Below are 15,539 nucleotides of genomic sequence, written 5' to 3' on the forward strand. Positions count from 1 at the left end.
TGCAGTCACTGATGATCAGGCTTGAACATGATGTCCCCAGTCAAAAAGCTGACCGACAAAAATGAATAAACCTGCAGAATATTTACTACTGGTATGAAACTTTGTGCCACGAGTTCCAGCACAGAATACTATTGCTGCAAGTGTACAGGTTTACACATGGAAAATGACTATGTGGACAAGGTACCAAAGGACTGACAGCAGCTTAAAATGCATACCCCAGTAAGCGTCATGGGATCAATTTAATGCCAAGGGCATGAAAATACCAGAGATCAAAAAGAAAGGAAAGGTTAATTTGTAAGTAACATTTTTCTTTTATTAAAATTTTCCCAAATTTTGTTCCTACCCACTTTATGTTACTCATCTGGATACATTCTCTCATTTCTCAAGTGACAAGGTTCCTGCTCTGAACCACTAGCCCCACTGCTTGACACAAGCAGATGGATAATCAAGAAAAGCCTAAAGTGTCTTTGTCTTTGAATTGTTTTCTCCCTCTCTTTAGTCGGGTTCACTCACACCGTTACACAATACTCAAATTCCATCACACAACAACAGCATCTATGAATTGCCTTTAACATATTGAAACATTGCAAGATGCTTCGCAAAGCAGGACTGTAAAAAGATAGAACTGACCAAAAGCTTGGCTGAAAAGGTATGGTTTTTAAGAAGTGTCTTAGAGGAGAAAGGGAGAGGAGGGGTGGTTTTGGCAGTGCCTTGACAGTCGAAGGCATGGCTATTAGTGGTGCAAAAATTACAAATGGAGGTGCTCAAGGGGGCAGAATTGAAGGAACACAAGTATTGCTGAAATAGAACTAGATTTTATTGCCACATGTACTCAAGTATAGGAATACAGGAGAATAGCAAAAAGTGTACAAAGGCACCATTTTGGTTACACAGAACAATACAGCACAGTACAGACCCATCAGCCCACAATGTTATGCCAATCATTTATCTTAATCTAAGATCAACCTAACCTACACACCCCTCAATTTACTGCCATCCAAGTGCTTATCCAGCAGTTGCTTAAATGCCCCTAACGTATCTGACTATTACCACTGTTGGTAGGTGAAAGTGAAGGCTGCAGATGCTGGAGATCAGAGTCAAGATTAGAGTGGTGCTGGAAAAGCATAGCAGGTCAGGCAGCATCTGAGGATCAGGAAAACCAATGTTTCGGGCAAAAGCCCTTCATTGGGAATGAGGGCTTTTGCCCAAAACGTTTATTTTCTTGTTCTTCGGATGCTGCCTGACCTGCTGTGCTTTTCCAGCACCACTCTAATCTTACCACTGCTGGTAGTGCATTCCATGCATCTACCACTCTCTGCGTAAAGAACCTACCTCCGACATCTCCTCTGTACCTTCCCCAATCACCTTAAAATTATGACCTCTCACGACAGCCATTTCTGCCCTGGGAAACAGTCTCTGGCTATCTACGCCTCTCATTACCCCTTGTACACCTCTATCAAGTTACCACTCTTCCTCCTCTCCAGTGTGAAAAGCCCAAGCTCACTTAACCTCTCTCAAAACAAGTCAAGCCCTCTATTCCAAGCAGCATCCTGGTAAATCTCCTCTGCATCCTCTTTAAAGCATCTATATCCTTCGAATGAGGAGGCATCCAGAACTGTTTGCAATATTCCAAGTATAGTTTTGGATGTAGGTTTGCTTGCTGAGCTTGAAGGTTCATTTCCAGACGTTTCATCACCCTACTAGGTAACATCTTCAGTGGGCTTCTGGCAAAGCACTGCTGAAAATTCCTGCTATTTATAATAGATTATATTATTTATAATCATAAAGAGAAAGCAGGAATTTTCAGCAGTGCTTCGCCTGAGGCCCACTAAAGATGTTACCTGGTAGGGTGACAAAATGCCCGGAAATGAACCTTCAAGCTCAGCAAACAAACCTACACCCAAAACCTCAACCTGAGCTACAAATCTTCTCAAAACTTCCAAGTCAAGTCTAACCAGGATTTTATAGGGCTGCAGCATAGACTCACAGCTCTTAAACTCAGTTCCCCGGTTAATAAAAGCCAAGACACCATATGCCTTCTTAACAACCCAATCAACTTGGGCGGCAATTTTGAGGGATCTATGCACATGGACCCCAAGATCCCACTGTTCCTCCATACTGCCAAGAATCCTGTTTTTAACCCTGTATTCAGCATTCAAATTCAACCTTCCAAAATGAATCACTTCATATTTATCCAGGTTGACCTCTATCTGCCACTTCTCAGCCCAGCTGTAGCCTGCAACAGCCCTCGACACTATTTACAACACCACCAACCTTCATGTCATTAACAAACTTACTCAACCACCCTTCTGCTTCTTCATCCAAGTCATCTATAAAAACTACAAAGAGCCGAGGCCCAAGAACAAATCCCTGTGGGACACCACTGGTCACTGACCTCCAACTAGAATACTTTTCATCCACTACCACTCGCTGTCTTCTTTCTACCAAGCAATTCTGTACCCAGACAGCCAAATTTTCCTGTATCTCATATCTCCTAACTTTCTGAATGAGTCTACTGTGAGGAACCTTATGAAATACCTTCCTGAAATCCATATACACCACATTCATTGCTTGACTTTCATCAACTTGTCTCATCACATCCTCAAAGAACCCAATAAGGCTTTTGAGGCACGACCTGCCCCTCTGAAAGCCATGCTGACCATCTTTAATCAAACAGTGTTTTTCCAAATAGTCATAAATGCTGTCTCTCAGAATCCTTTCCAGTACCTTGCTTACCACAGATGTTAAGGCTGACTAGTCTGTAATTCCCAGGGATTTCCCTAATCCCTTTCTTGAATAGAGGTACAACTTTCGCCTCCCTCCAATCATCCGGTACTACTCCCATGGAGTGTAAGGACACAAAGATTGTTGCCAGAGGCACAGCAATCTCATTCCTTGCTTCCCGTAGTAACCTTGGATATATCTGGTCAGGCCCTGGGGACTTATCAATCTTGATGCTTCCCAGAACTTCCGGAACATTCACTTTCTTAATACCAATCTGTTCAAGCCTATTAACCTGGTCCACTGTGTTCTCACTATCAATAAGATCCCTCTAGTGAATACTGAAGCAAAAAAAACTCATTTAGGGCCTCCCCTCCCTCTTCAGACTTCAGGCACAAGTTCCCTCCACTATCCCCAATTGACCCTAGCCGCTCTCTCATCATTCCCTTATTCCTCACTTAAGTAAAGAACGCCTTTGGGTTTCCCTAACAATTTGGGCCAAGGCCTTTTCGTGCCCATCCTATCTCTCCTCAGTCCATTTTTGAGTTCTTTCCTAGCTTCCCTGTAATCCTCAAAAACTGTAACGAAACCAGAATTAAAAAAAAAAGCAACAGCTGAAATAAAAGAAACAGAGCCAAAAGGAAAGGAAAACATCCAGATCGGAAAGAAAGAAAATGTCCAGCCCAAAAGTCCCATCTCAATAAAGGCGTATGGAAGGTTGCGGGGCTGGAAATTATAGAGCTACAAAAGGGGCAAGACAAGCCAGGATTTAAGGTCAAGGAGTTTTGAATTGAAGTACTGCTTAAAAAGGAGACAACGTAAATTAGCACAGGGAATGATATGAGAATGAGATTTACTGCAAGTAGTACAAAGGTAGGAGGTATTTGCATGACCTCAAGTATGTAGAAGATAGAATGTGGGAAGCTGGTCCTGAAGTGCATTTGATATCAGTGCAGTAAACCACCAATTACATGCACTGAAAGGTCAGGGGACATACTTTGAATTTCCACTGAAAGTTCTTTCAGTTCTCTAAGTAAAAGCCACAAGGTTCCATCTTGTGTCTGCTTTACATCATATACTCACCCCTCTGTAACTTTAACAAGTTTACACTTCTCAACAGTTCAAATATATACAGATGTAGAAACACACATTTGTTTAATTGCCCATCATCACAGTTTTAGCAGCAACTGATAACTGCTACAGTTCACAAATGAAAGTTACTTATTAAAGATTGAAATCAGTTGGAAAGACAAAATAGGGATCTCCATGCATTCAGACCACCCTGGTTAACTTTACAGATTAGCAACTCACTTACAGTAAAAAAATCCTATCAGACATGAGCATGGTGCTGGAAAAGCACAGCAGGTCAGGCAGCATCCGAGGAGCAGGAAAGTCGTTGTTTCGGGCGAAAGCCCTTCATCAGGAATGAGGCTGAGAGCAGAGGGAGTGGTGAAGCTGGGGGAAGGTAACAGAGTGCGATAGGTACATGGAGGTGGGGGTCTCCCTCCATCGCACTCTCAGCTACCTTCACCCCCATTTATCTCACCACCCCCTCGGCTCACAGTCTCATTCCTGATTTAAGAGCTTTTGCCTGAAACGTTGACTGTCCTGCTTTTCGGATGCTGCCTTACCTGCTGTGCTTTTCCAGCCCCACATTCTCAACTCTAATCTCCAGCATCTGCAGTCCTCACTTTCATCATCCCAATCAGACAATCTACTCACTTCTATTGGCCAACATTTTGAATGTATACTCTATGAATTATCTTGTCTAAGGATGTTTCTCTCTGCAATAGCTTCCCTGCTTCAAACAAAGACAGGTTTTTGATTTGTGACAAGTATTTGTTTACTTTTAACTGGATATCTGAGGTTTCACTTTCTCAAGTTGCAATTCAGAAATTAATATTAACAATGCTTCTTTAGAGAATGGCTAAAATTTAAATTATAAAAGCAATATAAAACCAAGTATATTAGTTTTCTTGATCACAAACATTACATTAGCAGAATATTAAAGATATCTTTCAACAGAAAGCACTTACTTGAACTACATAGTTTAAATTGTTGCAGAATATGCACTTGTTTCCACCTGTGTACAGAACACAAGGAGTTCCTATCTTGAAAAGCCTCCAAACTAGTAATTCTTTACATTAATAACCATTACCTTTACTGCATTTATGTACACTGTCACACTATTCCACTTTTTTGATTTACTTACTAGATAGATACTTGATACACATGGCAGCAGCTCAGTCAGTTGGTCCACTTGGCAATACTAACTCTAACTTTAAATCTGTGCCAACCGTTAGAACATTAGGCAATTATGTGAAACAGAAAATACTAACCACTGCTGAGTAAATCTCACAATCAAGTATAGTTCTTACTCAGTAGACATAACTCTGCATCATTTCCTATTAATCTGCTAACATCTGTAGCACTGCTACCATGGCAACGCAATGGATGGATAACCATACAAATGGCCAATAACCTTAGAAAAAGCCTTTTATCCTGTGAATAATGTTTTATTCGCATACACAACAGTTCTAATTTTAAACAATATCATATCATATTTTCTGAATGATTTATGGCCACACATTCAGGTGTTGACAATTATCTGATGGTAGTAGGTGATGGGTTCAGCCTGCATTTAGCACAAGTCACTAGCTTGCTAAAGGAGTTGAAGTCTACCAGAGGAATGACTCTCTAGAGGCTCATTAAGGGACTGATTGCCACTTGAAGTTATTGCTAACATTCATTAAAGAGGTTGTATCGTAATTGGTTGCTACCATCTCCTGGTCCCCCTTTAAATCACACATCATCCTGACTGTTCCTTCATAGACAGTGGGTCAAAAATCTGGAGCTCTTTGCCTACAGCACGGAGAGGGGACCTTCACCACGCATGAACATATGAATTCGGAGCAAAAAAAAGTCAGAGATTTGTACAGCACATATACCGGTCTCTTTGGTACAACCTGCCCATGCCAACCAGATATTCCAAATTGATCTAGTCCCATTGCCAGCATTTGACCCATATCCCTCTAAACGATTCCTATTCGCGTACCCATTCAGATGTCTTTTAAATGTTGTAATTGTACCCGCCTTCATGCCCTGGATTCTTGCATAGTAGCACAATTGGACAAAAAAAATGCAGAGCAAAAGGAAGTGACATTAGGAGAAATGACTAAAAGCTTGGTTAAAGATTCTGGTTTTAAGGATGTTCTTAAAAATGGAGAGGTAGAAAGATTTCGGAAAGGCAATCTGGACAGTAGGCTACAAAATAGTCACAATGGTGGGGTGATGGGAATAGACAACATAAAAAGTAAGAGTTGGAGGTATGTAGGGATTTTCAGGGTGGCAGAGACTACAACAACAGGAAAGGATGTGGCCATTAAGAAATTTGAACACAAGGCTGAGAATCTTGGACTACATATTGTAAGTCAACGAGCAAAGGGGGAATGGTTAAGTAGGCCTTGCTGTGGGTTAGGATACAGGCAGCAGAATTTGAAATGAGTGATGGTTTTTGAAAATGAAGGACAAGAGAGAAGAGCATTGGAACAGTTGAGCCTGAGCTAACAAAGGAATGGATAAGACCTTTCGCAACAGATGGGCTGGGGCTAGATTAGACACTGATGAGGTAGAATCACAATCTTTGTGATTGAGGAGATATGGGGTCAGGGGTTTGGCTCAGGGTAAATGCAATGACAAGTTTGGCATAATGATATAATGACAGAAGAGAATAAAATTAGTAAATGAGGGCATATAGATCATGGAGGAAGCTAAAGATGAAGGCAAGCTCTTTCAGAAAATAACAATGACTACAAAAGGCAGCCTGTTTTACACAATGAAAAGAAAAATCAGGAGATATGACAGATGATCTTGTGAATCTGGTACATTTTCACTGTTGTCCAAAGTCAAGTTTACCCCCAACTTTCGACTCTCCCAACTGACCAATAGAGTTAAAAGCAACAGAGAGATTTCAGGATCAGGATCAGAGTGAGAGAACTTTCAGTCCCTAATCCACAATTTGATACAAAGCTATCAGCTAGAGATACATGAACAAAAGTGCTCACGTTTTGCACCACCCATTCTATACCTTCAATGACACCATATTTGAATGCTAAAGTCTTGGCAAAAGATAAATTACATTACCATAACTACCGAGATATTTTCTAATCAACCTGTTCGGAGATGTTGCTGCACATGTCTGCAGCAGATGGGACTTGAAGCCAGGCCTCCAGACCTAGTGGTAGGGACACTACCATTGCACCACAAAGGCCCAGAATAACTAATGAAGTTATGTTAAGACATGTTTTTTAGCTGTGTGGTTTTGCTATTTAGTTGAACACGTTTAGTGCTTTAGCATGAGAGGTACAAGTTTGACCCTTATACCTAGTTAAAAGGTCACAAACAGGCACCATTGAGTTGTACTCCTGGTTCGTCATCCCACTATAGTTATTTAAAATGATGTTCTGAGCATCAAATAAGCTAACCTATATAAAGGTAACCTGATATTCAAATGATGATAAATTATTCATAAAGCCAAATGAATCTATTAACTTTTGAAAATCTGTTCTACACAATTAATTTGCAATAGGGAAGCCAAAGCTGTGCCATCAGAACTGTTCTACCAGGATTGGTTTTGCCTGTTGGTCATATTGTTGGTTTTAATCTTTAATTCTTTTGCATTAGTAAAGCAGCACTGCTAATGAGAAATCTTTCATTTGACTGCATTACTAACTTAGCAAAGGGCCAGGATATTCAGATTTACTTACATCACCAATCAACCATCTGAGGTACATACTGCTGGTGCTCAGAGCTGCAATGGTTTTCCAGAGTACTCACTAATACCTATCCTCTGAAATCCTTTAAAGAATGATTGCATGTGATTCTGCACTTTAATTGCTGCACCTTTTTAAAAAAAAATGACTTATGCACTATCCTGCAAACATGTAAGTTGTTTCATTTTAAAATCCCGTGGACTGGGAAAAACATCTGAGAAAGTTATGAAGCAGCCCTGCTCTGCAACCACAAACCAACATCCTCAATGGTTCAGTGAGAACCTGCAGGTTCTCAATTCACATATCACACCGGAAATAAATCAGACCTCGGGGCTGCGCGCATCCAAGTGGAGGCTGCAACTTAAGTAGAAGATATATAGCAAAACTGAACAGTGTATGGGTTTTTGTTACGGAGAACAAACAGGAAGATGTGCAGAGTTTTAAATGTTTGTGGGATTTTTAAACTTAACAGATATATCACATTTAATGTTTTCACAAGGTTTTTGCATCTCAAGGAGTAAATATTAAGAGCTACAATATTTGCATCAAGAGACTTAATTCACAAGGCTTGAAATGGAAAAATTTTCAAGGCTATGGGCAAAAAAGCAAACGGATGAGAATAATTTGAGATATCTTTCAAAGATTCAGATCAAACAGGATGGGCTTAGTGGTCTCCTTCAACATTGGATGTTTCTATGAGCATAAGACATTATTAGCAGCTAACAGATTGTTCTTCAATCACTGATTGCTTGTAGCCAGTGGCCGCTTGAACTTAAAACAGCTGGATTTCTTTTAACAGCTCTTTTCCTTCCTGGGTGTTCCTGGCGCCACCAACCTTACTGAGGTTGCTGTAGACATCGCTGTCACAATATGAATACCATGCATACTTGCTGGCCAAAACGGTGTGACAAGCCTTATAATGGCAGCAAATATTTCTGAGGAAGGAACCTGAATGTTAACTCTGATTTTTCTTCACAGAACTCTGCTTGACCTGGTGAGCTTTTCCAGCAACTTCTGTTTTAGTTTCTAATTTACTAATTTCTAATTTTCTACTTTCTAATTTACAACATCCACGGTTCTTTGGTTTTTATTTAACAAACATTTCTGTTGGTTTACAGAAAAAACTGGTACACATTACAAAAAGCCACCTATGTGAGAAACTCAGTCTGCCATGAACCGGGTTGCTTTTACTAGTAGCTATAATCAAAAGTCAAAAGAATATCATATTCTATTTCCGGTTTCTGTATTTGCTTCTCTTTACAAACAATATAGTGTGTGGTATTTTAACATGATGATGTATTGTATTTTAAGCTTCTATCTACCAAGATTGTTGAAAGCCAGCATATAATGTATAAAAGGTAACTCTTGGGCCACAGCATACTAAAGATACATTTGAAATTGAGGTTAAAATGCATAATTTGTGGCATAGCATTTGTAGGCAGTGGCCTGGATTTTAACACTGGTTGCCAAAACATTGAAAGTATTCCATTAATTCAGCATTAAAATAAGTGGTGTAGTGGTGGTAGGTTCAATTGAGGCATTCAAAATATAATTGGATAATTATTTGGATATGGGGATAAAGCATTGTACGAGGTAATGCTGTTCATTTGAAGAAGTGGCACGATGAGCTGATAACTTTCTCTGCACCATGATGATCCTTTATCAAACTGGCCATAAAAAGATTCTTTTCTTAGTTGAAAAGCCTTGAGTGCCCGGACATTAACACTGCAACTATTGTAAGTGGCTGATTTGTGGGAAGAAAAACACCCAGCTTTTAGAGGTCTAGAACCTATTTGTTTGAAATTTTCTAATAAACCTGTTCAGAGATATTATTACACACCTCTGAAAGGAGGTGGGACTAGAACCCAGGACTCCTGGATCAGCAATAGGGACAGTACCACTGCACCATGGGGGGATCAAATCCACAGTTTTTAAACATGTTCACACATGTTATGATATATCTCTGGATCAGATGGGACTTGAATCTGGACCAGAAGTAGGGACACTGCTACCACGTTAAGTAACCTTTCAAATGAAAAGGAAGAGATTCAAAAACCAAGCCTTGAAAGAGAATGGAACCTTCATCTTGCACTTAGACCACTCAGCCATTTTACTGCTAGAACCGGTTGATTGTGTGTGTGTGTGTCCTGGGCACGATCTGTGAAGTGCATATTTTTGACTTTCATAAATTTGTGGTGGGATGTAAACCCTATTTTCCATGTCATTAGCCTGGGCTTTTTGATTGCCAATTACTGTAACGTTCTCACCAGTCCATCATCATCCTTCCTCCAAGAACCTGGTTGATTTTCTAATTAATCTATTCAGAGAGTTCTTAAGAAACTTGCCGATATAGAATCCTAGAATCATATAGCATGGAAACAGATCCTTCGGTCCAACCAGGCGGAAGTGGGTACTGCAGATGCTGGAGATTAAAGTCAAGGTTAGAGTAGTGCTGGAAAAGCACAGCAGGTCAGGCAGCATCCAAGGAGCAGGAAAATTGATGCTTCGGGCAAAAGTCCTTCATCATGAATCATTCCTGATGAAGGGCTTTTGCCCAAAACGTCAATTGTCCTATTCCTGCTCTGCTGTGCTTTTCCAGCACCACTCTAACCTTCAATCCAAACAGTCTATGCCAATCACAGTCCCAAACTAAACAACACAATCCCACCTGCCCACGCTTGGCTCTTATCCCTCCAAATCTTTCTTAATCATGTACTTAACTGCCACATGTTTTCTAGTTTTTAAAAAAATTAACTTATGTTCCAATCGACTTGTTCAGTGAGTCCTTAAGAACCTGGTTGATACGTTTTCTACTCAACCTGTTCAGTGATATTATTACACACCTCTTGAACCTGAACCCCTATGCCACAAAAACCTTATGAACTTGGTTAAAGATTACACTCTGAAATAGAAATCACTGTCAGAAAACTATCTCCAATAAAACCAGTCATGTCTTTACTGGTTCACAAATGGAAGTCCTTATTCCCTTTAGGGAAGTACAAAAAGGTCAAATCCAACATATTCCTAAACGTGCCCAACAGACAGGAAGCAACATATCCAGATTCTACACAAACAACTACCTTTTCTGGCAAACTAAGGACATTACAGCATTTTAACCCTTTCCATTTCTACATGCCAAGGTATTGTGAAATAATATTGGCCACGACTTTACCTCCAAGATTCTTTTTTAGATTTGACTTGTGAAGTTAGGATGAGGAAATCCAGATGTATTAGTTTCCCAAATGTTCTGCAATTTTTCTTCTGAATGTTCTCCTCACATAATCAGTCCGATTCTCACACTGGGTGCCTGTTGGACAGGAATGGCCACAGGACAAAGACCAACTTAGTTGGGAGCAAGTAAGGGTGCTCAATTGTGAGGCAGCTGATGACTTTTCTTTTGGTCAGTCCTTCTGCTCACACTGTATATATATAAGTTTCTGGAGGCCAGAGGTTGATCAACTGTGGTTAAAAGCTCAGTCTCACTAAGACGAGTAATTGACAAATTTGCCCCCCCTTCCAGCCTCCATTAAAATGAGAAGTAAATGATGGGCATTCCTGATCAGGTTTCTAACTCTACAACCTCTCACTCAAACCAAACCAACTCATTTAGGAGGTCAGAAGTCTCATAACAACAGGGTATAGTCCAACAGGTTTATTCAAAATCACAAGTTTTCAAAGCGCTGCCCCTTCATCAGGCGAAGTGAAGAAAAGCATACGGATATGGAATTTATAGGCATACACTGAATTTATAGGCAAAGAGATCAAAAGATCATACAAAGTGTGAATGGAGTATCGAATAATAAGTCTCAGCAGGTGATCGAAAGTGTCAGACAGCGTGAGCAAAGTATCAACAGTTGAACAGTAAGTGAAAGGGATGACCTATAGTCCAAGTACTTGATATGGAGATACCGGTGCTGGACTTGGGGTGGACAAAGTTAAAAATAACAACGCCAGGTATAGTCCAACAAGTTTATTTGGAAGTACTAGCTTTCACAGCACTGCTCCTTCATCAGGTAACTAGATAATTACAAAGAAATAAAAACAACATGATGCTGAAGACAAACCAAATGTCTGGAATAACAGGATAAGAGTGGCATGCCGAGTATCTAATCAAAATAACAAGTAATCCAAAACTGTACAAACTAATTAAAGGAGGTTGCAACAATCACCAGTTCCAACGTGCCACAGTGAAAAACTGGAAAGACCTCCTCAAAAGACAAATATAGGTCACGAGTGATAGAGTACCCTTCGTCGTCCAGTACCTCTCCAGAACAGAGAAACTACATCATGTTCTTCATACTTTCAACACGTCATCAATGACGATGAACATCTTGGCAAGATCATCCCTTTAGCCCCACTTCTCACCTTCAAACAACTGCCAAACCTGAAGCAGACCATCCATTTGCAGCAAACTACCCAGCCTTTAGGACAACATCGATCACAAAACCACACAATCCTGCCAAGGCAACCTCTGCAAGCTACATCAGATCATTGACATGGGTACTACCATCACACCATCCACCACATACACGGCAGATACTCATGTGACTTGGCCATTGTTGTCGTTCTCATAAACTGCAGGCAAGGATGCCCCAAGACATGGTATATTGCTGAGACCATGCAGATGCTACAGCAAGAAACGAATGGACACTGCATAACAATCGCCAGACAGGAACATTCCGTCCCGGTTTATGGAACACTTCAGTGGTCAAGGACATTCAGCCTCCGATCTTCGGGTAAGCATTCTCTAAGGCGGCTTTCAAGATACACAACACAGAATCGCCAAGCAGAAACTAATAGCCAGGCTCTGCATCCATGAAGATGATCTCAAATGTGATTTTGGGTTCATGTCACACTTCACCTAACCCCACTATACTGTTCTGTACCTGCAAAAACATTCCTTACTGTCTTGTTTTAATACCTTCACCCTAATAGCTGTTATGGTCTCACTACCTTAATTAGTTTGCACAGTTTAGGATTACTTGTTACTTTGGTTCGATGCTCAGCATGCAATTCTTATACCAATCATGTTATCCTGGCCATTTGGTTTCCCTCCAGCAGCACCTTGTTTTTAATTTGTTGTAATTATATCTCTGCCTCAATTAATTGGATTCTAGGTCACCCGTTCATTTGTAATTCAGTTGTTGACACTTTACTCACCATCTGACACTTTTGATCACCTCCAGAGACTTATTGTTCGACCCTCCACACACACTATTTGCATGAGCTTTCGATCTCGCTGCTTATAAATTCTGTGCCTGTGCGCTTTTCTTCACTTCACCTGACAAAGGGACAGCACTGGAAAACTTGTGATTTCAAGTACCACAACTTGGTGTTGTGTGACTTCGACCTTGCCCACCTCAGTCCAACACTGACATCTCGATATAATTTTAACCATCAGCTCCCAAAATAATCTCCATCTTGCAGGTCTAGGGCAGTTCCACCAGAAACCAGAGACCATTCAGAATCTTAAATGTCACTGAAACAGCATTCCTGTGATATTTTGGCCATCATGAATGCATCACACAGACAGTGCAGAAGGTTTTCTAAAATCACAAAGGGATTGTGATCAAATAGGGCAATGGGCTGAAAAATGACATATGAGTTCAATCTGGATAAATGCAAGTTATTGCACTTTGGTATAACAAACATGTTTTCATAAAGCAAGTTTTATTGAATGCAAAAAAAAGTCTGAATTAAGTTAAAATTAGCCTAGTAGATGTATTGAAATATCATAGAAGAATAATGAAAACTATGGACTGTGCCCAAGTTAACAATTAATTACTAGATGGAACCATAAGGTCAAATATTTTAGAATCTCGGAAAGAAAACTTCCTGGCCATTTCAAGTTGTTACTACCATATGAACAATTCAAACACCCCCCCCCACCCCGAGACTGGCAAGGCTTGGAATTCACTCTCAACTGAACATTGCTAAAATATTCAAAATTTTTGTGTAGATTACTAATACCAATTCATTTTATTTAAGTAAAAGAAAGCTATATTGGATTTTTGCATTCTGAAATAAACAAAAACAGAAAATTCTGGATAACTCAAAATGTCTGGCAGCATCTGTGGACCAAAAAACAGAGCTGACATTTTAAGTCCACTAACCCTTCATCAGAACTGAAAATAGGTAGGAAATGGAGGTATTTATGCAAAATGAGGAGCTTGGTGGGGAGTGGGAGATAACGATATGGGAAAGGAGAGAGTTTATACTTTATAAAAGGATTTGTTGGCTGGATCTCTTTTCCCCTGAAAATGGATCTAAAAAGGGCCTTTAAAATTATGAAATATTTTAATTAAGTGGATAAAGAAAAATGTGTTCTATTGTGGGGAACAGCGTATCTAGAGGCCATCAATATAAGACAGTCACCCTGAAATCCAATAGGCAATTCAGAAGCAATGTCTTCATCCAAAAAGTGATGAGGATGTGGCACTCAGTGCCACAGGGAGTGACTGATGTGAACAGTAGAGATGCAGTTAAGTGGAAGTGAGTCAAACTGAGAAGAGACAGAGACGCTTATGATGATGGATTTAAATGTGAAAAGAGGGGGAGGGCTTGACTTTAAGCTGTACACCCAAATGGTCTGTTTCTCTGCCTTATTTCTTATGTAAATATAACAAACTTTATTTTAACCAGCACCTTACAACACACACTATAAACTGGCAAAAATTAAAACATCTACTAGAAATTTACTGTATTCTCACGATCTCCGTGATGTGCAAATACTCAGTTGAGGATGTAAGTGAGAAGGCTCTCTGCCAGTACGTTTTATTCAAGTGATTCATGCTGTAAATAAAGTATAACAGTGACGTGTATACTCCTTGCATTATGTCTCTATTACTTAGTATAGTGTTCTTACATTGATTAAATGAACCTCTTGGTCAACTTGTACACTCCTGGCCCCATAGGTGCTGGTTAAGAAAAGGTTTGCTGAACCACAAAAGACACTGAGATTAAACATCGTCTAATGAAAAGAAAATTCAGACAGACATAGCAAAGGAATGTAAAATGCACCATTCACAGTTAAGTAGAGATGGGGAGGGAGGTGCAAAGAACAGATGGGCAGACCTCTCTATTCTATACTGGATTATTGCTTTGCCCCTTTTTCACAAATCGTATGAAGGGCCTGATGAAGGGCTTATGCCTGGAACATGGATTCTCCTGCCCTCGGACACCGCCTGACCTGCTGTGCTTTTCCAGCACCACACTCTCGACTCTGAATAGTGGGTTTGATAGGGTGCTGGAATGAATATCCAGTTCTCAGTCAAGAGAAGATTTCAGATACGTTACTTGCTCTAATGCCAGAAAATTAAAGTGTCAAAGGTGGTCTTCAGAATAGGTGAATGGAATCAAAAACGTAGTCAAATGCTTCATAATTCTGTGTATTTGCATGATCAACCCTCATCCCAACCCCAGTGTATACAGCTATTATTCAAGTTTCAGCTGTATGGATTTGAATCACATCTGAACACATACAGGATTTTCAGAGAACTGTATATGGTGAAGACAAAAGATGAATTTTCCTCTTGTCAGGAAAACTAAAACAAGGAGCATAGTTTAAGATTACGGTGGTACGGTGGCTCAGTGGTTAGCACTGCTGCCTCACAGCGCCAGAGACCCGGGTTCAATTCCCGCCTCGGGCAACTGTCTGTGTGGAGTTTGCACATTCTCCCAGTGTCTGTGTGGGTTTCCTCCGGGTGCTCCGGTTTCTTCCCACAATCCAAAGATGTGCAGGTTAGGTGAATTGGCCATGCTAAATTGCCCGTAGTGTTAGGTGTAGGGTAATGGGTCTGGGTGGGTTGCTCTTCGGCGGGTCGGTGTGAACTTGTTGGGCCAAAGGGCCTGTTTCCACACTGCAGGGAATCTAAAATAAAAGAGGTCTTCACCTTAAGACAAGCAGAAGAGATTTATTTTCTCTCTGTGGGTCATAAGTGTGTGGAATTCTCTTCCCCAGCGAAGGTTGGGTCTTTGAATATATTCAAGACTGAGTTAGATAAAGTTTGATGAACAAAGGGAATGAGCTTGAAGGGTCTGTTTGGA

The 15,539-nt window shown here is 40.4% G+C and overlaps 1 protein-coding gene across 10 annotated transcripts in view; it reads right to left on the reverse strand.

The window, feature by feature from the left end:
* The window catches only part of mrtfba (myocardin related transcription factor Ba), a 230,841-nt gene that overhangs the window by 52,423 nt on the left and 162,879 nt on the right, over positions 1-15,539 (reverse strand). The window contains exon 1 of one of the 10 annotated variants that reach the window (XM_072560120.1): positions 10,666-10,755. The exons of the other annotated variants lie outside the window; for them this stretch is intronic. The gene's annotated coding sequence lies outside the window, so the exon portion shown is untranslated. Of the gene's footprint in view, positions 1-10,665; positions 10,756-15,539 lie in introns of those variants that run through there. 10 annotated transcript variants of the gene reach the window in all.

The sequence above is a fragment of the Chiloscyllium punctatum genome, chromosome 40 (genome assembly GCF_047496795.1).
Source record: "Chiloscyllium punctatum isolate Juve2018m chromosome 40, sChiPun1.3, whole genome shotgun sequence".
In the NCBI taxonomy this organism is placed as follows: domain Eukaryota; kingdom Metazoa; phylum Chordata; class Chondrichthyes; order Orectolobiformes; family Hemiscylliidae; genus Chiloscyllium; species Chiloscyllium punctatum.